The sequence below is a fragment of the Littorina saxatilis genome, linkage group LG8, assembly GCF_037325665.1.
Source record: "Littorina saxatilis isolate snail1 linkage group LG8, US_GU_Lsax_2.0, whole genome shotgun sequence".
Classification (NCBI taxonomy): Eukaryota; Metazoa; Mollusca; class Gastropoda; order Littorinimorpha; family Littorinidae; genus Littorina; species Littorina saxatilis.
The window spans coordinates 61,352,588-61,365,973 of record NC_090252.1 but is presented as its reverse complement, the minus strand read 5'-3'; the positions used below and the strand labels follow the sequence as shown (position 1 = coordinate 61,365,973).

Genomic DNA, 13,386 nt, shown 5'->3' with positions numbered 1-13,386 from the left:
CTGGGTGACTTTGCCCCCCAGAAGCTGAAGAGTTTTAGCTATTTTATGAACAATTTATGGCTTATCCTTGATTTTGAACATGATCAACTGGTGTCAGCAGCCACTCATTATTTCTTTTATAATAGTATGTATTCCACAGAGCGACTTATGATTATTATGAAAATGTTGTGAATATGATTGATTCTGAACAAAGTGTTTCATTTTGACACAGGCATCTTTGGAAATCGCTCTTTTTTCTCAGTAATCTCAAAAGGCTAATCTACAAGAAGAACATCTGTTCACATCACTACGGGCTATACTTTGACCGGGCCAATCGATTGAAGTGAAGCGATTGTCCAACAGTTGCGCCGCCGAAGGCTGAATCAAGTCATAATAGTGAGAGTAAAAGCTAGTTGACGTCGCGGCAAGCTGGAACACTATTATCGACCAAGTTCCAAAGATTCGCAAAGGAAAGGTATTCTTATCAGATGGATGCAAATTCGCGTGTCAAACAATAAACCTTTCGTCATTATATATTCAAATGAGCAACTTACAAAAGCTATCAATACGTCTTTGATAGTGTTGATTCTAACACAGAGGCGTTTTGGGAAATAATTATTTCTTGTCAGTGATCTCAAGAGATAAATCTATTAGTAGAACATCTTTTTGCATTATTTAGTGTGTGCATTGTTTTGACCTTGCCAGGCGATTGAAGTGAAGCGATTTTCCATCTTTTGTGCCGCCAAAAGCTGAATCAGTTTGTTATGCCTGTCTTACACTGTGCCATCAACATAGCTGGAGTCAAAACGCACAGTCAGCGCCTACTCAGCCAAGTTCCTTTCACACTTTCTTTTTCTTTATTTATTTGGTGTTTAACGTCGTTTTCAACCATTCAAGGTTATATCGCGACGGGGAAAGGGGGGAGATGGGATAGGGGAAAGGGGGGAGATGGGATAGAGACACTTGTTAATTGTTACTTGTTCACAAAAGCACTAATACAAAAATTGCTCCAGGGGCTTGCAACGTAGTACAATATATGACCTTACTGGGAGAATGCAAGTTTCCAGTACAAAGGACTTAACATTTCTTACATACTGCTTGACTAAAATCTTCACAAACATTGACTATATTCTATACAAGAAACACTTAACAAGGGTAAAAGGAGAAACAGAACCGTTAGTCGCCTCTTACGACATGCTGGGTAGCATCGGGTAAATTCTTTCTCGTCCCAACCAATATGGTACTCCCCCTAACCCGCGGGGGGTTCCTTTCACACCCACAGTTTCAGTATTTGTATGTCCATCTACAACAAACACACTTAGGTCAACATGCTTGTAAATGTATTGCCTATGACACCATATTCCATAAACTAACCTTTCTAATTTATGACTCCAGATTTGAGAACATTAAAGGGTCGTCAAATTGTTGCGATTCAATTGTAACAATCAATTGCGGGCATGCAGTCACCGATTCACTTATACAAGCACAAGGTTATCACAAGAAAGTTGTTAGGCAGCTGATGGCTTTCAAACAGTCTGAGTCTGACCGCTGCATAAAGAGGACGAATCCAATCCAATAAGTCAAGTCGAATCATATGTCGATCCATAAGTCTATTACCTATGACACCTTATTCCATAAACTAACCTTTCTAGTTTATGAATCCAGATTTTAGAACACTAAAGGGCTGTCAAATAGTTGCTATTCAATTGTAACAATCCATTGCAGGCAGGGCAGTCACCGATTCACTCATACAAGCACAAGGTCTTAACAAACAAGTTGTTAGGCAGCTGATGGTTCTCTGTTGTAGTGCATGCCTAAAATTCCCAACAAGTTTGAACGGAGAAAAAGACGCTGTTAGATGCTGTCCACCATTTTTTGAAGCCACAGTTTGAAGGTCGCAACTGCTAGTAGTGCCATGTTGACAGCCAAAAGCAGCAGCAAATAATGCCACTTCGAACAGTCTGAGTCTGACCATTGCATAAACACGACGAATCCAATAGAAGAAGTCAAGTCGAATCATTATGTCGGTCCATAAGACTATTGGCTGAAAGCAGGAGTATCTCCACTGACTCCCAGCAGGTTAGCACGGAGTTGAGAATCGTTGGTACACCCTACTGCAGTGCCTTGCTCTGATCCTGGTAGCGTTGTTGTTGTTGCAGATCTGTAAAAACAACAAAGAGCAATACTTACAATAGTGCAAATGTTATCAACAAATTTATCACGGATGTTACCCTTTATACAACCCCACCATGTGGTCAACAAAACTACAATATGTAACAATTCATAGTGAATTTTAAGTACTGTTGCTGAACAAGCATAAAGTAGAGTAACATACTGATACTAATAGTAGAATTTTCTTTTCTTCATCATAAGTGTCCATATAGATCCACCACACAAAATGTTCAAATGTTATTGTAAAAAAACTGTTTTGGCTGTGTCCTCTTAAAGTTGAACCTTTCTCTATTTGTTGGTTTAAATAGTTTTATTCAGATAATTACAAATAACAATTCTGCATACAATCAATGAATAGCCTTCGAATAGAAATTAACCTTTTTGGTCACTGTATATTAATGCGAATGTAACGGTACAGGTCTTAAATGTGGAGATTTACATGATTGCTGGGTCATGCCTTACAATAGAAATGAACCTTTAGGGTCACTGTATATTTATGCACAACAAGACAAGCTTTAACTGCTTATGAACATCTACTTGTGCTATGTTTTCTTACCTTCTAGAGTAGAGTCAAACTTCAGGACGGTGCCAGACGTAGACTTGATCTGTGTCCGAAAGTCTTTAATGTGTTAAGCCTCCACAATCAGGAAAACCTTCCTGAGGAGTCTGCCACTGGGAACCCTATGTGAGGTGGCGGATGCGGGAACTTGTGACCAAGCATACCTGTAAAATATAAGCACTGATTACAGTCATCAATAGATATTTTCAAGAAATAACTTTGACAGGATCTGTATGTGCCCTGGGCCAGTCACGCCCTTAATACTTACAGTGAGACGAAGAAAGACACACCGCAACCACTGAATACTAGCAACAACAAGTGATTTGCTCCCATGTGTATTTCATGCAGTGTTCGCTTGATATATTATTTGTATGCCCTCTTTATTGAAAGTATGCACATCAGAGTTCTTATTTTGTTGCGGGAAGAATTGCTGGCCTACAGTGATAGCTAACAACATGCTTAGGCATGCTATCATGTTTGGAAAAACAGGCATGGCAGCCCCAAACATCACAGACTATTTATAACTAAAACACTTACTGTGTCTGTGAGCTTGTCTTATGTTGACATTACAGAAGCAGTGAATGTGCAGGAGCACTTGACCCGTTAACACCAAACAGGCGGAAACTTATGCAATTTGATTTTATCTGTGAATAGCATGAGTGAACAAAACATAATAGTTTTGTGGCGGGAGAGCCCTATTTGTAGAAAATGTAATGTTATAGGATTAGATATTGAAGGTTCAGGACAGTCATGGCGTACAGAGTCAATCTGTCACGCTATCGCTGGCCTCAGCTTTCAAGAGAAGCGTAAGAACGATTGGCATCGAAACCAAAAGTAGACGACGCAAGGGAGGTAATTCCATTTTCAGTTCCGTGTTGGCGGCCATTTATGCGGCGCTGACATGATTTACCGGCATACAGGTTAATAAACATTGGTAAAACTCGACAAATGTCAAGTTTTATGACGAGAGATTGGATGAAAGTTATTTGAGGGATGTAATTTAGTGATCACAAGATGTTCTTTTGGTTAATAAAGTAACAGGAGAACGATGATTATTCGTCGTGTTGGAAACAACGATCGCCGGACGAAATCATCGTTAGACCAGAAAGAACGGGAATCGTAAAGTATAAGGAAATATATGTTATTTTGATGTAGATAAAATAATATGTGCAATAAATAAGTTGGACTATTGATGAATGGTTCATTACGTTAGCTAATAGGCCAGAAGATGAGGGAAAAGGGGCGGACTACGTTGTTAGCGGAATGTTTCATAAGTAGTTCGGTGATGGTTGATTTGCTATCAACCAATCCGTATGGGGTCCGTGTTTCTGTCCAGGTTACCGCGTAAGCTGGTATAAAAGACCAGGAGAGATTAATACGGGAGAAGACTTCGCATTGTTTCAACGGGGTAGCATAGGAAAAACGCACAGTAAAAGTAAAAGAACTTAGAGATTCTTACTACTCTTTCATAAAGTCAGGACAGCATAGGCATAGTCAGCTTCAAAGGATAACCGCGCATGCTACTGGCTTGTTTACCTCAAACACCAGTAAAGGTTTAAAAGATACATTCTCACGACCTTCCGATTAGGAGGCCGACGTCTTACCACCACGCCACTGCGCCCGTTGTACACAAGTAGCATAGGCTAAAGTTGGTAATTGGAACCAACACTTTTTTCTTGTTAGATGAAATTGTTGCATACAGTAACAGCTACAGTTCGGGGGAAGGTCTCACTTAACTGGGTGCAAATCAAGGTCGATCAGTGCCACAAAAAATGTATTTTACAATCATACTTAAAACAAAAGCTATCATGCAATGTGTAGTTCTATGGACACATTGTGTAAATGTCAGGCAGCTGCTTCACTCACGCATACCAACACCAAACCTACCCCCGATCCCAACAGTGCAAAACACAATCAAAACAACAACAAATAAGAAAACAACGAAAAAATAGCAGCCATTTCTACACTGAATCAGTGCTACCCAGGTCACACTCACAGATACGATAGGTTTATCCACAACACAGACAAATTAATCTCCCCCACCGCTACCACCTTCCTCAACCAAAACAGAAATGAGACAAACAAAACGAACAGAAAAGCAGCAATTTTGCACTGAATGAGTGTGTAAAATTGTAAAAAAAAAATGTACCTTGGTCACTGATACGATATGATTATCCATAACACAGTAGGCTGTATCAATGTCGAATTCAAAGACGAATAGAACCCACCCACCCTCTCCCCACCTTCCCCAACCAAACCTCGAACAAAACAACAACAACAATCAGAAACCAAAACCGAAAGAAAAGCAGCCATTTGCATTTCTACAATGCAAGTGGGTAACTAGGTCACCGATAAGATACGTGTATCCTCAACACAGTAGGCTGTATCAATCTCGCATTCAAAGAGGAATAGGTGTAAAGTACACATTACACCAATATTAACATGGAATGAGGTCGATTGTTAGTCTGTTACTCACCATTTGAGGGAAGAGATCAAGTGAAAGTTCAACAGGAAGTCGGCATGTCCACCGGTTGTAGATTATAAAGCACAACAGATGTATTCTGGCTTCTGATTGGTTCCAAACTGTTGAAACTGTAGATTCTAGTCCAATCAGGCAGGGAGGCACAAACAACTGTAGACTGAACTGTAGACTCTCGACAATTCACAATGCTGGAAAGTCACAGATTGTAGACTGCATTGCACGGCTGTTATGTGCAAACGCTGTGACTTGATGGGCATACATGGAGACACTAAGACTGTTTACAAAATCGCATTCGATTTGCGCGTGATAACAACGGCGGAAATACAAACTGTAAACAGACCAAGTGTTGGACTGAAGAAATAACATGGTTATCCATGATAATTATCGCGATCGTTACGATCCCCCCCCCCCCCCACACACCCACACCCACACACCCCTTCTCCCAATATGTGTACGGGCCAATGGCTTCACAGTAAACCATTTCTGAGCTCTCTCTCTCTCTCTCTCTCTCTCTCTCTCTCTCTCTCTCTCTCTCTCTCTCTCTCTCTCTCTCTCTCTCTCTCTCTCTCTCACACACACACACAAACACACTACGCACGCGCGCGCGCGCAAACACACGCACACACATAAACTCACGCACGCACATACGCACACACACACACACACACTCACACTTACACACACACACACACATACACACACACACACACACACACACACACACACACACACACACACACACGCGCGCACACACACACACACACACACTTATATATATATAAATCAAAAACCAAAACACCGAACAAAAACTATTGTCATCATTTTCACGAGTTTTCATTCACAAGCACCTGGGAAATAAATCTCATGTTCCCTAGGCAATACATCCCCGGTTACCACAGTTGCAGGAAGCAGGTTATACATGGATAATCAAAAGCAAACCCGATAGAAACGCTCGGGGATTCTTCGGCTCTTTTCATTGGTGTTTTCTCAGGCCTAAACAGACTTTGCAAAGTTCCAAAAACGAACTGGCAAACTGGCAAAAGTAAACAAAAAACAAAACTACTTCATGAAAGGTCATACATTTATCAAAAACAAATGAAACCTGGCGATATGTTTTGTCTTCTTACAGAGTCATGGAGTGCGTGTATCTGTGTTTCGATACACAGACGTTCGGAAAAAACACGAACGTCAAGTCAAGTAAAACGACCCCTGACACACACATTTTGACCCGTGCACAAGACGTTGTATCGATAAACGAAGCACACATAAGAAACAATAATAAAAGCAAAGAAAATAGCAACAAGATATGCAAACATCTAACAAAGCCGACCAAGCAGAATGACAGGTCTAACGAAAAACAAAGAGGTACTGAGTCGGAAACAAGATCGCGATTCTTTCCTTCGCTGCAGGACGCAAATCTTCTGTGACCTTTGACCACACGTAGCTTCCACATGATATCACTCAGCTTAATATTTACAACAGAAAACCGAGGGGGTGGAATACCGAGATGAACCTACAGAACTCTGCATCCTCAAACCTGACATATTCATCCCAACATTTTATAAACTCAAAAACACAGAAAGTTGCTTTCACACGCCAGCTTTGATTGCCAGTGGTTATCAAACCGGGAGTTGTGTGGCTATCAGCACGGAACCCGTGTTTCAAAGCATGGCTCCCTGGGTTGATTGTGCATTTATTTTCTCACTACCAAAATGATGACAAAAACGATGTTTGGTGGTTTGTTGACAGAACAACTTTTTTTTCGGTCCTCGGGGGGCATATCGACTGTTGTTTCATATTTATTGACCTGGTCTGTCAACAACCCATCACACATCTTAGGCCCCCCAAAAAAAGTCTGTTTACGGTAACTTAGGGTGAAAAAATAGGGTTGGTAGGTCGGCTTTTTTTTTTTCCCCCATTTTTTTTTCTTTTTTTTTCTCCCCTCTCTATGATGTTTCACAGTTCATTTCTTCTCATCAATCCCTGTTTTTGCCCAACATAACTATAAACAGTACTTTGAGCTTACCTCCCTTCTGTCGTCTGCTGTTTGAGCGCAAACAGCTCTATTTTGGATGCGTTTTTTTTTTCAGACGATCCAAAAAAAAGATTAGGGTCGGGCCTAAAAACTAGGGTCGGTCGGGTTACCGTAAACAGACCTATTTTTGTTGGCCTTATAATGTTATATCTAACATGTACCTTGCGAGTTGTTCCTAGTGAGCACCACCTTGTTGACCGTGTACTCTGCCTGCAGGTCGAGGAGGAGCCAGGGAGTCTGGTCCGTCGCGTGACTCTGCCACAGATTGGCTTGTTTTCCGGTCGTCAGATCACAGATCTTATTTGGCTTGATCGATTCATCTGCAGACCTCGAGCTCACTTCAACTTTTTTCCTGAACGCAACGTCCTCTGGGATGAAGACAAGAAACACAGTAAACGAAAGGTAAAAAGTGAAATAAACGAATGCAAAGCTATACAGCAATCCTTGTTTGTTTGTTTGTTTGTTTGCTTAACGCCCAGCCGACCACGAAGGGCCATATCAGGGCGGTGCTGCTTTGACATATAACGTGCGCCACACACAAGACAGAAGTCGCAGCACAGGCTTCATGTCTCACCCAGTCACATTATTCTGACACCGGACCAACCAGTCCTAGCACTAACCCCATAATGCCAGACGCCAGGCGGAGCAGCTACTAGATTGCCAATTTTAAAGTCTTAGGTATGACCCGGCCGGGGTTCGAACCCACGACCTCCCGATTACGGGGCGGACGCCTTACCACTAGGCTACCGTGCCGGTCAGCAATCCTTCATCATGTAAATTCTACACCTTTTTCAAAGAAAGCTTATATTATTAATCTGTTCATACATATGCTTCTCTGTAAACTTTCTCTGTGCCTCTCTCTCTCTCTCTCTCTCTCTCTCTCTCTCTCTCTCTCTCTCTCTCTTTCTCTTTCTCTCGTTCACGCACATACACACACGCACCTACGCACTATGACAAGAACACACACACACACACACACACACACACACACACACACACACACACACACACACATACGCACACGCACAAATACACTCAGACACGTATAAACACACAGACACACACACATACCCAAACAAGCACATACCCACACAAACACACACACACACACACACACACACACACACACACACACACACACGCACACACACACACACGCACACACTTGCTTACGTTCTAGCTTTGTAGATATTTTTCGAATTTTGACCCCAACATTGCCCCGATATAAACTGCGTGAAAAACAACGACACGGCGGAAAAAAGGGAACAAGTCGCGTAAGGCGAAAATACAACATTTAGTCAAGTAGCTGTCGAACTCACAGAGTGAAACTGAACGCAATGCAACGCAGCAAGACCGTATACTCGTAGCATCGTCAGTCCACCGCTCATGGCAAAGGCAGTGAAATTGACAAGAAGAGCGGGGTAGTAGTTGCGCTGAGAAGGATAGCACGCTTTTATGTACATGGTTTAAACAAGTTTATTCAATAAATTCCATTGGTACTATTACCGCATACATGCTTTTATGTACATCTCTTTATTTTAACTTTCTGATCGTGTTTTTAATCCAAACATATCATATCTATGTGTTTTTGGAATCAGGAACCGACAAGGAATAAGATGAAATTGTTCTTAAATTGATTTCGAAAATTTAATTTTGATAATAATGTTTATATTTTTAATTTTCAGAGCTTGTTTTAAATCCAAATATAACATATTTATATGTTTTTGGAATCAGAAAATGATGGAGAATAAGATAAACGTAAATTTTGATCGTTTTTAAAAAAAATATTTTTACAATTTTCAGATTTTTAATGACCAAAGTCATTAATTAATGTTTAAGCCACCACGCTGAAATGCAATACCGAAGTTCGGGCTTCCTCGAAGACTACTTGACCAAAATGTCAACCAATTTGGTTAAAAAAAAAGGGGAGCGTGACAGTGCCGCCTCAACTTTCACGAAAAGCCGGATATGACGTCATCAAAGACATTTATCAAAAAAATGAAAAACACGTCTCGGGATATCATACCCAGGAACTCTCATGTCAAATTTCATAAAGATCGGTCCAGTAGTTTAGTCTGAATCGCTCTACACACACACACGCACGCACGCACGCACGCACGCACAGACACACACACATACACCACGACCCTCGTCTCGATTCCCCCCTCTACGTTAAAACATTTAGGCAAAACTTGACTAAATATAAAAAACAGCGCAACAGTCAGAAAGCGGGACAGAAAGACTGACAGCGAGACAGGTATACAGACATTGTGACAGATACACAAACCAATACCCCAGTGTCGACCGGAAGCCACAGTAGCGTCACAGGGGGTCGCGCAAGGGCAGAGGGATTCTGCAAGGTAAATATAAATACACATCAGACCGTGTGGATGCGCTTTATACTTGTTATAGAGTGTACTGCTTGAATGTAGTAATGAATCCCCCCCCCCCCCCCCCACACACACACACACAAATAAACATGAAAAACAAATCCTTCGTCATGTCCCATTATAGTGAAACATCCCCGAAATAGACGACTATACCTTCTTCGATCATGAGCTTAGACTCCCACGTTCACTCATGTTTTTATCACGAGTGGATTTGTACGTGAATGACCGTTTTTACCCCGCTAAATATACCTATTTGACTAGACCAATTTGAAACCGATAGGCGATACTACCCCCCACCCCCCCACCCCATTTCCCCCACCCGCCCCACAGAAGACTCCTCCTTACAAATACGCACGCACGCACACAAACACACACAAATTCGCGCACGCACGCACACACACACACACAAAAACACGGCACGCACACACAAACACACACACACACACATATCGTAACACCCACCCCTCCTCCTTTTTCCCTTCTTTCCCCCGTGTCGTTGTTTTTCAAAGTCTGCTAGTACTATTCTGGTTCGTAGTTGTTTTTCTCTTATTCCTTTTGACGTTGAACGTTTGTGAATTTCGCGCTCACTGCACGTCTGTTATATCTAAAGATTTTGTTCAAACTATTCATGCCATAGCAGGCCAATGCCAACGAGCTTCAAAGCTTACCTGGGATAGATCTCCGAAGCTCTTGGCCATAAACCCTCCCGGTTAACAAGATAAGGAGAATACATGTTTCCATCTCATCATTTTCACTCGAAATCCGTTTCAGAATGGGCAAGGCGCAGATTGTCTAGCTCAATACGTCATTATTTTGACGTCACATATCTCCGTAAGTCTTGGCCACCAATATGTGAAGAGCGTGGATTGACAGTTTCGGCAAGCATTATAACTCACGCTTTTATGCAGTAGGGTTTTGGGACATGGCGCATGGTGGCCGCAATTATTAGTCTCGGCTTTCCACTGCATACGCCCCCCCCTCCCCCCCCTTTCCTCCACCCGCCCCACAGAAGACTCATCCCTACAAATACGCACGCACGCACACAAACACACACAAATTCGCGCACGCACGCACGCACACACACACACAAACACACACACACACACAAACACACACACACTGGCACACACACACACACACACACACATGTATACACACACACACACACACACACACACACACACACACACACACACACACACACACACACACACAAAACAATCTGCAAACCATGTTAGATAAATTTGTAAATGATCTCCCTAATGTCGAACATGAAAACAGTTATTGCCCTTTGTTGACATCTCTGTAGAGAAGGAAACATTTTGAGCCGATTTTTTTAAAACACGCGCGAATGATACAATACAAGAGGAATGTGACCCAGACAAAAAAATGAGCACGGGTGACTATACTTAGCGTCGCGCTCTGACAAAACCATAACATTCAGTCGGTTGCCAGCGGATTCGGTATGTTTAGCAAGTGTAGCAGTATGCAAGATGACTGAAAAAGAAAGGTTAAAGCGAAAGTAACTATTTCGTAAAAGTTACTGAAAGCGATTACAGTGGATTTAGTATCCACACGACAACAGTTATTGCCCTTTTTTTTGACATCTCCGGGGAGAAGTAAACATTTTGAGCCGATTATGTGAAAACACGCGCGAATGATACAATTCAAGAGGAATGTGACCCAGACAAAAAATGAGCACGGGTGACTATACTTAGCGTTGCGCTCTGACACAGCCATCACATTCAGTCGGTTGCCAGCGGATTCAGTATGTTTAGCAAGTGTAGCAGTATGCAAGATGACTGAAAAAGAAAGGTTAAAGCGAAAGTAACTATTTCGTAACAGTTACTGAAAGCGATTACACACAGAACGCCGTTTCGCTTGTCCGCTTAAAGTTTTTTCCATTACATACCATGAACATCTCTGCTGATGATTTTACAGTTTCTACAAGGGAATGCTTGTTTTTCAATAATTTGTTGACAACCTGTATATATATATCGTTTTACAGCATCTTCAGACGAGACGTCAGGGACAGACGCAACAATGGGTGTGTATATAACCATCTCTCTATTGCTGAAAATTACGTATCCAATAAAGTGTTAGATGTATCTCTAAGTTCTATCCTAAAAGGATTAGAATAGAAGTGTCACGTGTACCGTAGCCATCCGTAATTACGGGACACGCGGTTTAAAGGCACTGTTTGTGTTTCTTGTCAAAACAGTACGACTCGCCGTCTCAGCTCTGGCCAGGACTTTATGTGTGTACGTTGTGTCGTCTTTACCTTGTGTTGTGTGTACCAGGGCCGGACCAAATGAGTTGTAAGGGGGGGGGGGGGGTTCCTCCTTTTTAGGGGGGTGGGCAAATCAGCGAAGTGGCGAAGCCACAAGCGCGCGCCTGCTTTACTAGGGGGGTCCGGGGGCATGCTCCCCCGGAACATTTTTGAAAAACGGTTAAAATCTGTGCAATCTGGTGCATTCTGGGCCTTGTTTTGAGGGTTAAGAGCAGCATTGAATAAAATTTGTTAGAGACACACACAAAATGTATTTATAAAAAACAACAACACTCAAAGCAAGGTACATGCTTTTTCCAGGGGTGGGGTTCCGGAACCCCTGGAACCCCCCCCCCCCCCCTGGGTCCGGCCCTGTGTACCGTGTGTTGTGTGTACTTTCTGTTGTGTATACCTTGTGTTGTGTGTACATCGTGTGTTATGGGTTGTGTGTACCTTATGATTTGTGTACCTTGTGTTGCCTGTACCTTGTGTTGTATGTATGTTGTGTTGTGTGTACCTTGTGTTATCTGTACCTTGTGTTATCTGTACCTTGTGTTGCCTGTACCTTGTGTTGCCTGTACCTTGTGGTGTATGTATGTTGTGTTGTGTGTACCTTGTGTTATCTGTACCTTGTGTTATCTGTACCTTGTGTTGCCTGTACCTTGTGTTGTATGTATGTTGTGTTGTGTGTACCTTGTGTTATCTGTACCTTGTGTTATCTGTACCTTGTGTTGTCTGTACCTTGTGCTGTGTGTACCTTGTGCTGTTTGTACCTTGTGTTGTGTGTACCTTGTGTTGTGTGTACCTTGTGTTGTGTGTACCTTGTGTTGTGTGTACCTTGTGCTGTGTGTACCTTGTGTTGTGTGTACCTTGTGTTGTGTGTACCTTGTGTTGTGTGTACCTTGTGTTGTGTGTAGCGTGTGTTGTATGTATAATGTGTTGTGAGCAGCGTGTGTTGTGTGTAACTTCTGATGTGTGTGCATTGTGTTGTCTGTGCCTTGTGTTATATGTATATTGTGGTGTGTGTACCTCGTCCTGTGTGTAACTTGTGTTGTGTGTACCTTGTGCTGTGTTGTCTGTTCCTTGTTTTGTGTGTACCTTGTATTGGGTGTTGTCTGTACCTTGTGCGGTGTGTACCTTGTATCGTTTGTACCGTGTGTTTTGTGTACCTTGTGCTGTGTGTACCTTGTCTAGTGTGTGCCTTATGTTGTGTGTACCTTGTGTGTATCTGTACCTTCTGTTGTCTGCCCCTTACTGTGCTTTGTGTACCTAGTGCTGTATGCACCTTGTGTTATGTGTACCTTGTGCTTGCTACATCCTGTGGTGTATGTACTGTGTTCTCTCTTCCCCGTGTGTGTAGGTACCTTGTGTTGTGTGTACCTTGTGTTGTGTGTACCTTGTGTTGTCTGTACCTTGTGTTGTGTGTACCTTGTGTTGTGTGTATCTCAAGTTGTGCTGCCTGTACCTTGTGTTGTGTGTACCTTGTGTTGTGTGTACCTT

At 42.3% G+C, this 13,386-nt stretch overlaps 1 long non-coding RNA gene across 1 annotated transcript; it reads right to left on the bottom strand.

Annotated features, from left to right (window-relative positions):
* Positions 1 to 7,392: 7,392 nt before the first annotated feature.
* LOC138972429 (uncharacterized) lies at positions 7,393 to 10,405 on the bottom strand. Its single transcript, XR_011457607.1, has 3 exons — positions 10,286 to 10,405; positions 9,521 to 9,580; positions 7,393 to 7,595 (listed from the first exon to the last, which is right to left on the bottom strand). It is a non-coding gene; the product is annotated as an uncharacterized lncRNA (long non-coding RNA).
* Positions 10,406 to 13,386: the final 2,981 nt, after the last annotated feature.